Source organism: Aricia agestis, chromosome Z, assembly GCF_905147365.1.
Source record: "Aricia agestis chromosome Z, ilAriAges1.1, whole genome shotgun sequence".
Classification (NCBI taxonomy): domain Eukaryota; kingdom Metazoa; phylum Arthropoda; class Insecta; order Lepidoptera; family Lycaenidae; genus Aricia; species Aricia agestis.
In genome coordinates, this window is record NC_056428.1 from 28,327,681 (window position 1) to 28,345,013 (window position 17,333).

Here is a 17,333-nt window from a genome sequence, read left to right on the forward strand (position 1 = left end):
ATTTTGATAATTTTTCTTAATTTTTATCAAGAAACCTTGAATTATATAATTTTGGAATGACAAAATCTTTCACCATATTTATCTCATCATAATCATCAAAAATCTTTGTCGCTAACACAAAAAGTCGCTAAAGAGTAAAGAGCGAGCGCAAAGGAGTGAGTGCGGCGTTAGATGAGGAGGTCCTAACATGTTTTTCAGTAAAACAGAGAAACAAAAAGAAAATAAAGTTCTAGGTTAAAAATATTTTAGTTGCACGATTTGTCAAAACAAGTCTACAAGACTTGTTTTGATAATAGAAATTTATTTTATAGTGGTGCACTTTTCGATATCGTTTTTAGAAATTCTGTTGTAAGATTGACGATTGTCCAATTTAGAGTGCAAGTTAGTATTTTTGATAAACAATTTAAATTTTCGTTTTACAAATAATATATCCGATCCGAAAATCATATTATTTTTGGTGTTAATTTGGTTATAAAGGTCGTCTCGTTTTGTATGATGTTAAAGTTTTTTTTGAGGGATATGTTCAGTTAATCAATTGTTTTTTTTGATTAGCATTAGTTTTTCTGGTGTGCATTCAGTTAATTAGCGGAGTTATCTAGTGTGCTGAAAAATTATTCTGATGTGCATTTAATAATATCCCTTTTATTTAATGTGATTCTGTTGGTGAATCAATAAATAAATAACTAATCTAGATTTATCAGGTGAGAAACACTAACATATCTTCAGCTGGTTTTATTACCCAGCATTGAGTAGCTTTGAGTAAATCAAAAAATTTCAAAGCTACCCTTCAAATCCTCACGTAAGCAAACTTACCAAGGCGAGTGCATCTTATGTGGAGGTGGCGGTCTCGGTGACGATGACCAAACCGGCGTTCATCCCGCTGTCAGCGTCATCGAGCAGGTAGCGAACGAGCATCGGTATTAATTTTAATGTAACTACAACGTCGACAACAGCTTGGAGCAACTGGAAGCGGTACTGACCTGCGTACAAAGAAGGTGTGCACATGAATAGGGATGATAATAAGGTAAAAAAATATATTTCTTAATTTAATTTTATTTCATGCTTTTTAAACATGCGTTAATTACAGTGCAGAATAATTCCTATCAACAGAATCATATTCTCATGATTACTGTTTATATGAATGTCCTTTTCGATGAGGCTGTTAATATGAGCCCACACATGAAACCTCCACTTTGGGTTCATACGAAGCTCGTGGAGACGAATATAGTCGTCGTAGTATAATATAATAGAATCCAGGTGATGCTGCAGCAGCAGCATGTAAATATTTACTGTTTATCTACTTCCTACTGGTTGTCGCAATTAAAATGAGCCCAAACACGAAACCTCTGCTATAAGTTGGCGAGGAGTTGGATAAATGGATATCCTATTGATTACCAGGTGATGCTGCAGCATCAGATAATAAAATAAAGAAACAACTAAAAATAAGTCTTTCCAAAAGTGCAGCTTGATAACTTTTGTATATATTTTTTGTTGTTATGAGCCTTCAAAGCCTTCAAAAAGAGAAAAGTCGATATTTTTTTAAATAAGTAACTTCGTTCCAAAAAATAAACTTAATATAGTTATCGAAATTGCGTGAGTTATTAGTTATTACGCAATTCTAAGCAACTTTTGATATGAAACGACTTCCATAACGCAAGCTATCGAACGAAGTTCTCCCGCGATGCATACAAACTGCGACGCGACGTCATAGTTTTCTGACATTTTGTATGGAGCGTTTTGGGATGGTCATATCTTGGTGAATTTTTAAGCTATCGGTAGAGTAGACACAGAATCTTACACCGACGTTTCTGTTGCTGCGCCCTCAGTGTTGCGTTTGTTTTAATTCTCCTTTCTTAGAAACAAACTAAGTTATTAATTAGAAGGTGATTTATTTTAATCTAAACTAAACATACCGATTTCGAGTGTTAATTGTTACTATGTGAGCGGGCTCCTTCAAGCCCTCTTCAAATATTAACTTTATTTTGTTTTTACTATTTGTTATATTTTGTTATATACATACACTATAGCGGCAAAAGCTATAATATAATAATGCCAGCATGTCTTATTCATGTAAAATTAGAAGTCATAAAAAAGAGTAAGAAAGTGTAAAGAAAGTTAGTGTAATATGACTATCCGCGAGCACATTGTTTAATGTTTAGTATAATAAAATTTATTATTATCAATATTCAATAAGCGCGCAGCCGTATTGCATTAATATAACGATTTGATGTGATAGGTATTGTAAAGTATTGTCATTTAGGTTAGGTTAGTTAGAGGGCTAGATAAATACCATCGCATATTATATATTGTAATACTTAAAAAACTATGTATAATTTCTTAATAAATAATTATTAATTCATTATAAGTAAATTTTCTTTCTTTGAGCTATGATATCGCAATGTAACATTTTATAAATATTCTTCGCAAAGCGCATAGAACTTAGCAAATAAGAATTGTTACTTAATTTGCATTAAAGTAGGAAGATTTTAAAATTTATCCAGGTATGGTTTGAAATTACTGATAATAATAGTTATTATAGTACAACGTATAATGTTTTTAGCGATGCAGCAGCGCAAGCGGAGTCATCTTAACATTATCATCGATATTTCGCGAAGCTTTTTAATCGATTTAAAAAATATATATGTTTATGTTGCTAATATTTCATTTAAACTGCACGGTGTAGTATAATTTACTGTCCAAAAAATATGTAATTCGCAATGTACACTAATTAACTTTAAAGTAAGTATAATAAAACAAAAAATATTAACAATAATAAAAATACACTAATAATAATTAAACGAGAAAAGTATTTGCCAACAAAGAAGTAGCACAAACTAGCTGCTTATAAGCTTTGGAGCTAATCCGATTATTTGCAAAGACGCGAAGCTCAAGGATAATAGTGTGATATAGCCTATAGTAGCTGCCTACATAAATAATAATAAGTAATCATACATTTATTTTTTAAATTAAAAGTACAATTAATGTTAACATTTAAGAAAAAATAAATAACGCATATAATATATAATGAAAAAAAATAAAGAAAAACTTACGTAATCTCTTCAAACGCGTCACGAACAGGTAGCAAGAGATCAGTAGAATGTTCATGAAGGTACCGTAGAAGGAATAGTACATCATGAAGGAGAAGTACACCGCCTCCTCCTTCTCCGGTTGTTCATGTTTCTCTTCGATTAAGAAGTCGATCGGTATGTTCAGGTCGTAGACCACATCGTCGTTGATGGCGTCACCTAAAACAACAGCTAATTAGAAAGCGCAATATACCAGTTTTTTTAGATTTTGTATTATAAAAAAATTTAATTTATATTAAAAAAGTACTATTATTAAACTTATATTATTTAAAAAATATTTTTAAACATTGGAATAAAATGACTGCTATAAAACTGTTTAAAAAGTAAAGTCGAACTTTTCAAATAGACATCACTTGTTCACGCACAAAAACTCTCTAAACTTTTTCAGGCTCACAGAAATTTCAAGTTGATATTAAAATAAAATAACAAATAACTATCAACTAAAAAATATATATTAAAATTGTTAAAATCATTAATCAATTTGAAATGAATTTTAAAAATATTTAAAACTTTAAATTTTTCAACACTCTTCAAGTTATTTTAATTAAAATAAAATATAACTTTACATTAAAAAAAAGTTACTTACCCATGATTGTCCGTGATGTTTACGAGAGGACTGCTACCGAAGCTTTCATCGTCTGAAATGCCCTGGGCCGGGTGATATATACCAGGACCTGAAGGTCAGGGGTAGATGGAGACTGCGTACTAGCTCCCTCCCCGACCAATTAACGCCCACAAATAATAATAAATACAAAAACAACCTAAAAATTCAGAAAATTTATCAGAAAATTTACAAAATAAAATAATATAATAAATAAAAATAAACATTCCAGATTAGGCGACTTAAACGTGTATTTTCCTGGATTTATTTGTTGCAACTATGTAGTGCATCCTGGGCAGCCATGTTTTTGTATTGATTTTCTGCATGTATACATGACCTTGGACCTTATCGGGAACGCCTACATCGAGGCACGAGTAACGATCCTCTTCATTGGAAGGGGGTACCTCCTCCCTACCTATATACTTGTAGCTATATACTGTGTGTTTTTAGCATGAATTTATGTGATGGAAATGTTGTAAATAAAGGTGAAAATTATTATAAATTAATGATTAAACACACGATAAAAGTATAAAAAGCGCGGGTTAAATTTCAGATGTAAAAATATGATTACATCAATTTACTATTTAGACTCGAAACTTTAAGAGTTGTCGATAGAGTTTTACCGCGGCACTTGAACATATTAATTTAAACTATAATTAATAATGAAGATGTTGACATGCCTTATATTTTCTGACATTCATGAAATTAAAGTTAAATATTTATTAAATATCTCTGAGTGCAGCCGTTTGATTGAAAAAGTCCTGATATCTAGGGCTTAACAGATTTTACTTTTGACGTAGGCAAACTGCCGCGTGCTTTTACCTGAAATCCAATTCACCAATTCAAGCCCAAATAGAAAAGCTGTCATTTCGTCCGTCTGTCAGTTTTGAAGCTGAATGCAAATTATATTTAGAAAAATTTCCATTTTTCTAAATATAATTTCAGAGTTTTCCGCTTTCAGAGTTAAAAAAGGTACAAAATGCCTAGTAAAAACTGGGCATTTTTAAAGTAATATTTTTAATACTTACTTGGCAACTCGTTGAACAGTCTTTTTTCGTTTCTGCTGATCGACCTGAGCCCCTAGCCAAGACTATAAAATTGACTATAAAATTGGTTAATTTGAGGTTGACGTTCGACTCCTCTAATGTCAATTTCGTACATTTTGATTGCCGATTCTATAAAGAAGCGATAAAGAAAACGTCTAGGCTAAAGGGGCTGCTTATCATATACTGGGTGCAAATTGTATACCGTCGGGATAAACATACATACAGTCGAATGTGAAACCTCCTTCTTTTTGGAAATCAGTTAAAAACAGCCTTTAGCATACCTCCACATTTTTTTGCGAATTAAAATCAGCTGTATCATACAAAAACTCAAAGTGTAGGAACATAGTGATTTTAAACCCCCGACATTAAATAAATAAATTTAAATTAAGAAATTTAAAAAAACCCCGCCAAACAAGTTTAAAAAGTAATGAAATAATATATTTTACTGACTTTAAGTTTAAATAATTCCTAAGTGTAAAGTGATATTTTAGTCCATAATTGTTGTCAAGGTGTGTCGGGGGACCGCTAATGTAGATGTTTGATTTCACAAAACATTATAGAATCGAGACAATCAGTGACATGGCATGATCATTTTTTTTTCTTATCGGTAATTGAAAGACACTTAAAAAATAGAAACATCGTTGAAAGAATGACTCTGATAGCTTAAAAATTCACCAAGATATGACAATTCAAATATCTCATAAAAAGACCTGCCCGAAACGCTCTATACGAAGTGCTACGAAAGTATGACGTCAGTCTTTCGTAGTTTGTACGCATCGGGAGACAACTTTGTTCGACAGGTATATTAAATATTGCGTTTATGAAAGTGGTTTCATAACAAAAGTTGCTTTTAATTGCATAAGTTATCGAATTGTATACAAATATTAAGAAATTTAATAGAAAAAAAAAATCGACTTGAATATCCAACTTTGAAGGCGCATAAAAAAAAATACAAATGCTATCAAGCTGAAATTTTGGGAACACTTATTTTTTACCGTGATTTCTTTATTTTATTAACAAAATTCGCTAATCTTTAACCTTGTCATCATCCCTATTATGGACTAAAATATCACTTTACACTTAGGAATTATTTAAACTTAAAGTCAGTGAAATATATTATTTCATTACTTTTTAAACTTGTTTGGCGGGGGTTTTTTTTAATTTCTTAATTTATGTATGTAACAGTTGCTTTTATTTAAAAATAATATAATTTAATTTTATTTACCTATTTTTAAACATCTCGATGGTATGTACCCACTACCCAGTAACTTTTAGCTGAAGAACAAACACTTCTAGAATATTATATTATATCATATTTTGTACATAATAAATATAATACAATTATTATTTAAATGTAAAATTTATTTCAGTGCTGTGGTAGTCTACATACCTACTCCCAAAAAATCATAGCATACGGTATTATCCTAATTTTAATGACTGCAATGACGCCAAAATTCATTTACCGTACTTTATTCTGGGATAAAAAGTACCCTTTGTCCTTTCCCGGGACTCAAGGTATCACCATAACCAATTGGTGGACAGACAGACGGACCGAATAGACAGACACACTTTCGCATTTATAATATTAGTATGTATATGGATACTATATTACCGTGTGCTACGATATTTTTACAATATAACAATAATGTATTGTCTAACTATGACTATATGCCGTAATTCTGAGGCATAGTCAGAGGTTTACCTGTTCGCTAGCTTCCCAATACAATACTATATAAAAGTAAACGCCAATTTACCAGTCAAAATCGCTGTTGAGTAAATAAACTTTTGTCAAATAACCACAGATACCGGTGAAAAATCTGCTCTCTCTCCTCGGAATTTTTTCCCTGGCCGCTCAAAGCTGATAACGTGTTCAAAAATATATAGGCCACTTTCAACGGGAAATTATATAACAAAAAAATCCTATCGAACGTGTTCTACACATTTCAAACACGTATAAATTTTCTCTTGTGTCTTCGCTCATTTCTTTCTCCATTCTTGGCGAGATAGAAAATCATTTTGTTGCACGCACCCCTTAAGATAAAAACACACAATTTTAATCTTTAGGCGGTTCTGCACAAAAGACTTTTTTTGTTAAATAGGTACACACATAGGTTACATCTCGGATATTTATGACGCATTGGAAAACAAGAAAGAAGTTCATGCCATATATACTGATTTTTCTAAGGCCTTTGATGTAGTCAACCATCAAATCTTAATTGCTAAGTTAGCTCATGCTGGCATCATAATTATGTGGTTCTCTAATTCTATTGAGATGGTGTGAATCCTATCTCTTAAAGCGGTCTCAGCTATTTAAAATTAGGGGTTTTAAGTCTATTTTAAAAATAGTACAGTCTGGTGTGCCCCAGGGCTCTTTTAAGACCAGGACATTTTTCATTTATGTTAACGATTTGTGTTTGAACTTAACATCCAAATATAAAAATATGTTCGCAGAGGATTTTGAAATCTACCGAACTATAGGAAGTATGACTGACATAGCTTTAATACAAAGATATATTGACCAGGTGACTTTTTGGTGCTCGTCAAATGGAATGAATTTAATTTTTGGAAAATATTTATTTATCTTCTAATCTCTAATATATAAAATTCTCGTGTCACAATGTTAGATAGCCTACTCCTCCGAAACGGCTTTACTTATTTTAACCAAATTTTCTATGCATATTCAGTGGGTCTGAGAATTGGCTACTGGGTAGATTTTATATTGATAAGTGCATTTGCTGAATAAATAATAGTAAATTATTACAACTCAAGACTGACGGCGACCATGTTTGTGCGACGGGATAGCGATGGACAAATGGCAAAATAATTTATACGGGCGGGCAAAGAAACGTTTGCCGGGACAGCTAGTTATTATATAAATTTTTCAAGTAAACGAAATCCTTTCTGTAACATGTACCATATCTCTAACAATCCTGAAGTATCTTCCATATGTGATTTGGGTGTTATATTTGACAGCAAACTAGTTTTTCGAGAACATATAAATAGTATAACATCAAAAGCTCCTAAAATGGCTGGTTTTGTAATGTAGACCAAGTTTTTCAAAGATCCAGAAATACCGGTGATATCTTTATTTAAAACACTAGCGACCCGCCCCGGCGTCGCACGGGTATAAAATATATCGACGGTCCCTACGTATAAAAGTCATGTCCAAAATAGCAATTTTTTTTTATTGCATCATACCCTTCCATATAATGAGACGCATATTCCTACATTATTTTTATTTTTCTATCACAAGTAATTCCAAAGATAAAAAGACGTAAATGACGACAAGTCGGAGGTTGTATTAGATTTTAGTGTGGTAAATGCGGACATCTATACTTACCGTCTTGTACCGCGTTGAAAATTACGCGCTGTCCCACGTCATGTCGTACATGTCCGTTTCTACCTCTAAGGTAGCGAATTATTTTTAGACTTGTTATCATTTACGTTCAGCTATTATGAGATTTTTGTTGGTTTTTATTGGGTCTAGTGCCACACATTCAATCAAATCAAAATAAAATATTTTTATGTTTGCGGCTTTGCAAGAACATTGAGTATGAGTTTCGACTGCATATTTGCTTTGCGAACAAAAGGCGTTAAATTGGCTATATATTTAATGAACTGCTATTTATTTTATATAACACAGTTAATAAATAATGTAACATTAATTAAAAACTATAAAGAACACTCCTTATTTGCGCGAAAGATGGACTAACGACGGGAAAAGGAGCCCTTTCAATAATCTTCCCCGTTTTTTCCATTTTCCTGTTTCCTTGCTCCTATTTATCTTAGCGTAATAATTTATAGCCTATAACCTTTCTCGATAAATGAGCTATCAAACACTAAAAGAATTTTCTAAATCGGACCAGCAGTTCCTGAGATTAGGGCGTTCAAACAAACAAACTCTTCAGCTTAATAAGATAAGGTGTTCTGTCAATTTGGTAGTCGCAAATTGGGATGAAATACTATTTTGTTCCTGCGAGAAACATGTAAGATGCATCATGCTGCAGCTCTGTATTCAATAGTAATGCTGAAAATTACGACCTTCATAAATTCTCAAGAAAAAGCTGAATATAATATTAGACGTAAAATTATACGTGGGAGAGCCATGCTTCGGCACGAATGGGCCGGCTCGACCGGATAAATACCACGTTCTCACAGAAAACCGGCGTGAAACAGCGCTTGCGCTGTGTTTCGCCGAGTGAGTGAGTTTACCGGAGGCCCAATCCCCTAACCCCTACCCTATTCCCTTCCCTACCCTGAACTATTCCCTCCCCTTCCCTACCCTCCCCTATTACCCTATTCCCTCTTAAAAGGCCGGCAACGCACTTGCAGCTCTTCTGATGTTGCGAGTATCCATGGGCGACGGAAGTTGCTTTCCATCAGGTGACCCGTTTGCTCGTTTGCCCCCTTATTTCATAAAAAAAAAAAAAAAGACTCAGAATTATATTTTACCGTCCTGACTTGTCCACCGTAGAAGTTATAATGAAGCCTTAATATTAATATTAAGATGCAATAAAAGTCTGAGGTCGTCAATATTGGTCACCTAGGTCTCAAAATTGGAAAAGGTATTGACCTTGCTCAAGTATACGAAAAGACCAAGAAGAAGAAAAAGGCAAATGATCTGGGCATTTATTATCTTCAAGATGTAAATATGTTAATTTTTTTTACAGTTGGTATCATTGACAAATTTGCAAAAATATTATATAAAAAATCTAAATCATAGCACCGATGCATTTTGTAAATAAAATCAGTTCATTATTCTCATCATCTTCATCTTCAACATTATAATGCTTTTGTTTAGTGAAAACAAAATAAGCTAATATTATATTTATACTTAAATTTGTAGACTTTGGAAAATTAAACAGTTTAACTTATCAAATAATCACATTTTATTAGAATTTTTCATTATAGACCTATAGTTATTGATGACATGTCCCTTTATTCGTTCATTAAAACATAGAAAATACTTCTTAAATTAGCAGCGTATAAAAAGATATGTCTGTGTTTTTTAGTTTTTCTTCTGAAGAGGCAGAATTTGTATTACTTATACATGATAAACTTATAAATTATGACAATACGAACCATTTTATATAGTGCTTAATGAATTTAAGACTTAATATAATATTTTAATTGTTCCAAAGTAAAAACGGACATGTAAGACTTGACCGTTATGGGCAGTCTTGAATTGTTACCGAAAAAACGGTCACCTTGCAATTTCAGCGAAAATATTGTAAATATTTAAAATTGTGTTATATAATGACAAACGGCCTATATTAAGCTTTACAGATCAATAAAAATAATTGTGTTTATGTTTAATGGTAATCTACAGTAACAGTTTGAATCTTAAAAACGCTCTCCTGAAAACCACTACTTTTGACATTTCACTTTATACGTAGGGACCGTCGATATAGCCACTGAAAAAATAATTGAAATCGATAGCCTATGATCCTTCACGTGGTCTACTTCTTATCTGTGCCAAATAACATTAAAATTGCTCCAGTAGTTCGCGAGATAAACCCTTTCAAATAATTTCCCCCGTTTTTTCCACATTCTCCTATTAGTCTTAGCGTAGGTAATAAAATATAGCCTTCCTCAATAAATGGGCTATCTAACACTGAAAGAGATTTTCAAATCGGACCAGTAGTTCCTGAGATTAGCGCGTTCAAGTTAGCCCTTTCAAATAATTTTCCCCGTTTTTTCCACATTTTCCTCTATATCTTCGCTCCTATTAGTCTTAACGTGATAAAATATATAGCCTTTCTCGATAAATGGGCTATCTAACACTGAAAGAATCATCAAAATCCATTGCCTAGTTTTAAAGATTAACGGGAACACGGGACATGAAGGAAAAAAAGCGACTTTGTTTTATAATATTATGTATCTATAGATAATAATGCATGGCACTTAAGCCCGTATTTTTGGTCAGTACTTAAGATGCGACCCGGTCTCAAGACGCGGTTCGGCTCTGTGATTGGTCCAAATTTTAACAGCCAACCAATCACAGAGCCTGAACCGTGTCTTGAGACCGAGATGCATCTTGAGTCACGGGCCTTAGAGCCTTATTTAAGTTAGTTAAAATTGGACAGCTTTTGGACAGATTGTCAATTAAAATGTAATTTTGTTGTAGTAATTGATAAGTAAAATACTTTGTTTTTTCTACACAAAAAGATTTTATCGTAATATAAGTATTTCCCTTAAAAAGATAAACAAAATTGATTACGAAGATGAGCTACTATATTGATCAACAATTCCTCCACATTTTGTTTTTGGCACATTCACCCTTTTTAGGGTTCCGTATTTATTTCCAGTACCTATTCATTTGTGAATAAAATAATAATAATATTATTATAATAAGAACGTTTATTTAACAACAAGACATATACAGTATACATATACATTTATCAACACATTAATGGAATGTTGACCTGGTGCTCCAGCATCACCTGGTAATCAATAGGATATCCAACTCCTCGCTAACTTAGAGCAGGTTTCGTGCTTGGGCTCATTTTAATTGCGATAACCAGTAAGACGTGGATAAACAGTTGATATTTGCCTGCTGCTGCTGCAGCGCAAAATCTCCACTTTGGATTTATACGGAGCCACCAGCTCCGTATAAACCCAAGGTGGAGGTTTTATATTTGGGCCCATAATATCGGCCTCATCGAAAAGGACATTTATAGATGGTAATCATGATGTTAGTTAGATAGTTAGACGAGTTAGCTTATGACCGCCGTTGCGCCGTTGCGCCATTTGTGAACTGATTTTCAAAATTTTTGTTTTGTTATATTAAATTTCACTCCAATTTGGTCCCATTTCCACAAAAGTGGTAACCTGATGACGGGATCCATGAGTAATCGAGGGAACTCCTTAAAATTCAAATGGTAACATATGGTTTTTTTGGTTTCATATGAAGGTTTCATATGAGGTTCCGGGGGAGACTCCGGTACGAAGCGAGTCACGTCGCCGGCAAAACGTGACAGTGTTAGTTTTTAAGAATATATATAAAATATGTATGTTAGTTTTAAGGTAATATTTATTTTAGATTTAAGGTATTTGTTATATGGGCCACTGATGCCCGAAATAAATGATTTGAATTTGAAGTATTTCAGGCATATTATGTTACCAAAAAGTAAGATTTTGCACCAGAATACCATGGTTCGCAGGTGGTGAAAAGAACTCCTTACTCCTTATAGATACATATTTGGGGGTTTCGGTGTTGTCTTAAGAACTGAAAGCATATACTACTATGCAAATTTAATTAGTCATCATCATCATCACCACTATTCCACCATACATCCATGAGTAATCGAGGGAACTCCTCAAAATTTATATGAAAACATAATATATTTATTTAGATTATATGAGAAGTAGCCTAAGCATATGCTACCAAAAAGCAAGATTTTGCAATTAGATAATAATATACATGGTTTCGGAGGTGCTAAGAGAACTCCGGATTCCTTATAAATACAAGTTTGCGGCTTTCGGAGTTGGTTTAAGAACTGAAAGCATATGCTACTATGCAAGTTACATTTATCATCATCATCAACACCATCAGTCACCAGACCATGAATTATCTAATTATAACCCTATTATTGGTACTTTTATGCGTCATTAAGATCGAAACCCGAATTTGTCAAACGATTTAAAAAATTATAATTTTATTTCAATGTAAATGATTCTACCTTGGTGTTTAGGTTACCATGTTAGCAATTTGATCGTGAGATCTTTGAGGTATGCTAATCTTCTTAAAATTTATACGGACGATTTTAGTTATATTTGAACATAATATTATGTTGAGCTGATGAGTTTTCATTAGTGTAATGATAGAAAGAAAAAACATAACTTTCTAGAGTCTTTAAAGACAGGCGTCATTAATTTTATCATTGCTTGATTAACGCCTAGCATAATATTATTCAGTGGTATATGCTTGGAGTTGCTTAAGCAATTCTGAAGTGGTAGTGATCTCAGACAAAGACACTAAGCATAACTCATTAGTCTGTACAGGAAACCTTATTAATGACGAAAAAGAGTGAAATTATTATTTTTAACAAAAGATTAAAACCGACTTCCAGGGTAAAAACAATAATAATTAATTATACTTAATTGAACAAAAAAGTATTAAATAATAATTCTTACTCTTTGAAGTGCCTTAGGTATAATTCTCCTAAACCTCAACTATTTCTGTACACAATGTCTTCATTATTTTGAAGTCGGTACCAGTTTTAAATATTAAAAATATTTTGTCATAGAACAAGTAGTACAGAAATAGTTGAGGTTTAGAAGAATTATGCCTAAGGCACTTCAAAGAGTAAGAATTATTATTTAATACTTTTTTGTTCATTATAATTAATTATTATTGTTTTTACCCTGGAAGTCGGTTTTAATTTTTTGTTAAAAATAATAATTACGCTTTGAGAATCAATGGTTATATTTTGTTATACACACCCTCTTACAAAATTTACCCACCAAAATTAGAATTTGCGAGAAAAACAATCTTAAAAAAAATACGTCCGCTAAGGTTATAACACATTAACTTAATTATAAACAAACCAAAACTCCAACGATGTTCAAAATAACAACATGATATTATTGCCACAAGTAGGATAATTTAAGCACACCAAAATTGCATAAAAACAGGGATTTTGTGATAAAACGATTTTCTTTCATTTCTGGCTGAAAACTGATACGACGTAAATTTCGTATTTTTTATGTTTGAGGGATCAATGGTATTTTCTAGACATCATGTCCATTTTTTTTTTATTTTGCTCATTACAAAAACATTTCGAGGAATAAGGTCAGTGATCGTTTTTCTGTATATACTTAAACGAAAAAAATACCCATTAGTTACTTATATTTTTGAACAAATACGTTTAACCTTTGTTTGACCTTCAATGGCGTTAAATTAGCAATAAATTCGACCAACATTACGTTTCGAACTTTTGGTAAGCTTCTCGTATCAGCTTTCACATAATGAGAACTTGCATTTGACGAACCAGCCATTATAAATAAGGTTGAAAGGAAATTTTAAACATACTGCAAAGGTCAATTGGCCGCCGAAGATGACGTCAGAGCGAAACTTTAAAAATTTATTGAGAAAAAACTAGCCAATGAATTTCAAAGTTATTAAATTTATATTTTTAAAATACCCTATTTTAACAAAAAAAATTTTTTTTTGACAATGCCTATTCCACGAAATTTATAACATATTGCCTGTGTAAGCGTAGTCCACAAGTTTAGCTACGAGTATCAAATGAGACCTTTTTTATCGTCATAGAATATTTACATGAGAAGTACTGGTCAGATTAGTGTGAAAGCTCGAGAAAAACTAAAATGGCTGCCATTTGACAACCGTGAGAGAGAGATAAAATTTGAGGGCCAATTTGTCGATAAAATATGCCATAGATCATGACATTAAAGGATCGGACACCGATGTCGGGACACATTGTATATATATTGTATAAATATGTGATGATATTTTTTGTAAATCGGTCTAGATATTGAGAAAATAGGTCGACGACAAGCCACGAAAATTGGAAATAATCTATTTATGTTTATTATCTTGGAAAATTATAATTATTCTTAAAAAATAACGACAAATTATAAGCGTTGTTTAACTTTTCAAATCAAAAATGAAAACCTTATCTTAAAAAATAGGATAGTTTTCAGCCTTGCCGCGATAAAGCGGTTTGGTAAATCTAGTCATAAAATAGTCCAAGTTCTATGGAGCATAATATAATCATATTTTGATTGCTATCAAGCTAATTTTCCGTTAGTAGCTTAATTTTGATAAGACGCCCAACAATTTCCTCTGCGAAAATTCTTGATTGTGATAGCTAACAGACGCAGCAAGGATAAATTTAGCTTGAAACTAATGAAATGGAAAATGCTCCATGGAATCCGGGTTATTCGGTGTAACTTATTAATTTTTACAGTAATGGCAGAATTGAGATTAGCCATGATTAAATATACACCATTTCAATTAATTTTTTATCACTATGTAATGCAGCATTGTATTTCTTTATTCCGATTAATACGTGACTTTTAAATAAGCATAACAGTCATATCCTGAGATCCTTGTTTACATAAAGATTAAAATATATTCAAGATAAAATTAACAAAGGATTATTCTTGCGACAAGAGTAGCAAGATACGCGTTGATGTCTTTTTGAAGGCTCAAGCAGCTACTTATAAGACACATTTTCGTACCTATTTTCTTGTATAAATTGCACGATTATATATCGAAAATATATTATAGCTCCTATGTAGTATATTTTTTTCAGATTAATAATAATTTAAAGTCCAACAAAATGTTGTATTGCAATATGTAAAATATTTTGTGCTAATTGAAAAAAATGCTTAGGAAAGTATGGTACGATTTGGGAATCGGTATCTGTTGTGAATAAAAAGTAAGAGTAATATCATTTATACATAATATTATCCATTTTAACGTAACCTACAAAAATGTGTGAACTTAAAAAAAACGTTTGTTTGACTTTATAGTCTCTGAAAGGACTGGATCATTTTTGATTAAATTCAGCACGGATGTAGAGTGGACTTGAAGGTAGGATTTAGGTATTTTTTTGACCTAGTAAAATGTACAGTGCCTACGTAAATCAATAACCGCGCAGGCTGTCGTCCGGCGCGCAATATTATGATACGTTACCTGGGCTACGACCTTGGCGAAAATCTGAATTGTCATATTTTAGTGTTCGAAAAGGAGCCAAATTTAAAACGGTTGAAGTATGGGAGTAACGTTTCCTTAGTTTTTATTATTCGTAGTTTTTTTGACATAATTCCTGAGACTTTCAGATTAATAAAGTCAAATGATGACAGACTGGCCGTGTAATAATAATTATTGTCTAACAGTATTTAAGATTCAATAAATAAAACTATATCTATTTTCAATTTGACAACAAACTTCAACCATAAATAAAAGAGTACAATTCGTGTGTATAGGCTTGTCAATCAAAATCTCCTAGTGTATGTGTTGTAGTGTGTGTAATGTTTTATTTGTTAAAAAAAATGCTCTAAGAGCCGGTGGGAGGTCGACCTTCAACGATCTGATAACCAGATGAGACATAATATTTTTTATCAAATATAATTTATTAACAATATGTCTAATTACTTGCCTATCTAAAAATGCTCATGGCTATTTTTAATTAAATTAACTTTAATGATTTTTTTTATGACTTTTATTCTTTTAATTACCAAATTAATTTTATTTCACTGTTAGTTTTTAACACACAGAATATGCCTCAGTAGGCTTGCCTACTCATTTATATGTATTATACCTATGTATTTATACCTATAGCTACTTGGCAAGCCGATGTGAACAGGTAAGTCAATTTAAAAGTGACTCCATCGTTCTGCTAACTTATCGAAAGTTATATCAAATTTTAGATTATTTTATTACAAAATCAGTCATATAGACTTGCCTGCAAAAAAGCATACTTAAAGTACTGTTGCCTAGCTAAAAACTTAAAAAAAATAGCCATGAGCACTTTTAGATAGGTAAGTAATTATAGGCATATTTGTTTATAAATTATATTTGATAAAAATATGTCTCATCTGGTTATCAGATCGGTGAACGTCGACCTCCCACGGTCTCCTCTACTAAAAGCATAATTTCAAAATAATATTAGCTCGATGCACTCCTTCACCATATTAACCATAATATAACCATACCATATATAACTGTGCAAAATTTCAATCACCTATGTTTCCGCATTTTTGGTCAAAAGAGATCCAAAGTTTTTCGTTCGCGTATATTATAGATTATAATTATTATCACCGCCTGTGAAGAAGTAAATTGCACTATTTCATCTGAATGGACAGAGAAGCAAATTGTTAATGGTAAATCTTTGCTATTCAAATAATATCAAAGACCCAGGAAACTTGAACCTCAGATACTTATCGTTTTAAAAAATCCTTTCTTTGAAGACCGCTTGGCGGCTTGGACAGGGGATGGGGGCCACAAGACAGGGGAAAGGAACATGTGACGGATATAGAGGATAGACTACAGAAGATGGGATTTAATGTAGGCATCTATTCCTCTTTAACCTACCTCTTTCAGATTCCTAACCTACAATTAAACCAGAATAAAATAACGCTTGAAGTTGTTTAAACTTATATACCCTAAGGGTTATTCCTTTATGGGCGTTGGTCCACCGGCTACCACACATTCCCACCACTGTATCTCCTGTGTCGCCAGGATCGACAGCGGTATCCAACAACGAAAACCCTTTGATATGATCTCAGGGAGCCCGAGGGACATACTCAACTGGTTTGGGACCCGCTACGAAATTATCAGAATAAAATAGAAGTATGAAGAATTGTAATTCCTCTTTCTATTCAAAGCGAAGACAGCAAAAAGTAGCAGTGACCGATAGAATATAATTAAAATTTAAGGGGGGCTCCCATACAAAAACACAACTTTTGGCCTATTTTTTCTCTATAACATTACGGAACCCTTCGTGCGCGAGTCCGACTCGCATTTGGCCGATTTTATTGTAAACATGGTATCAAATACGGGCAATCTATTCAACAAAAAAAGAATTTTGAAAATCTGACCACAAACAGCAAAGTAAACATTAACTCCTC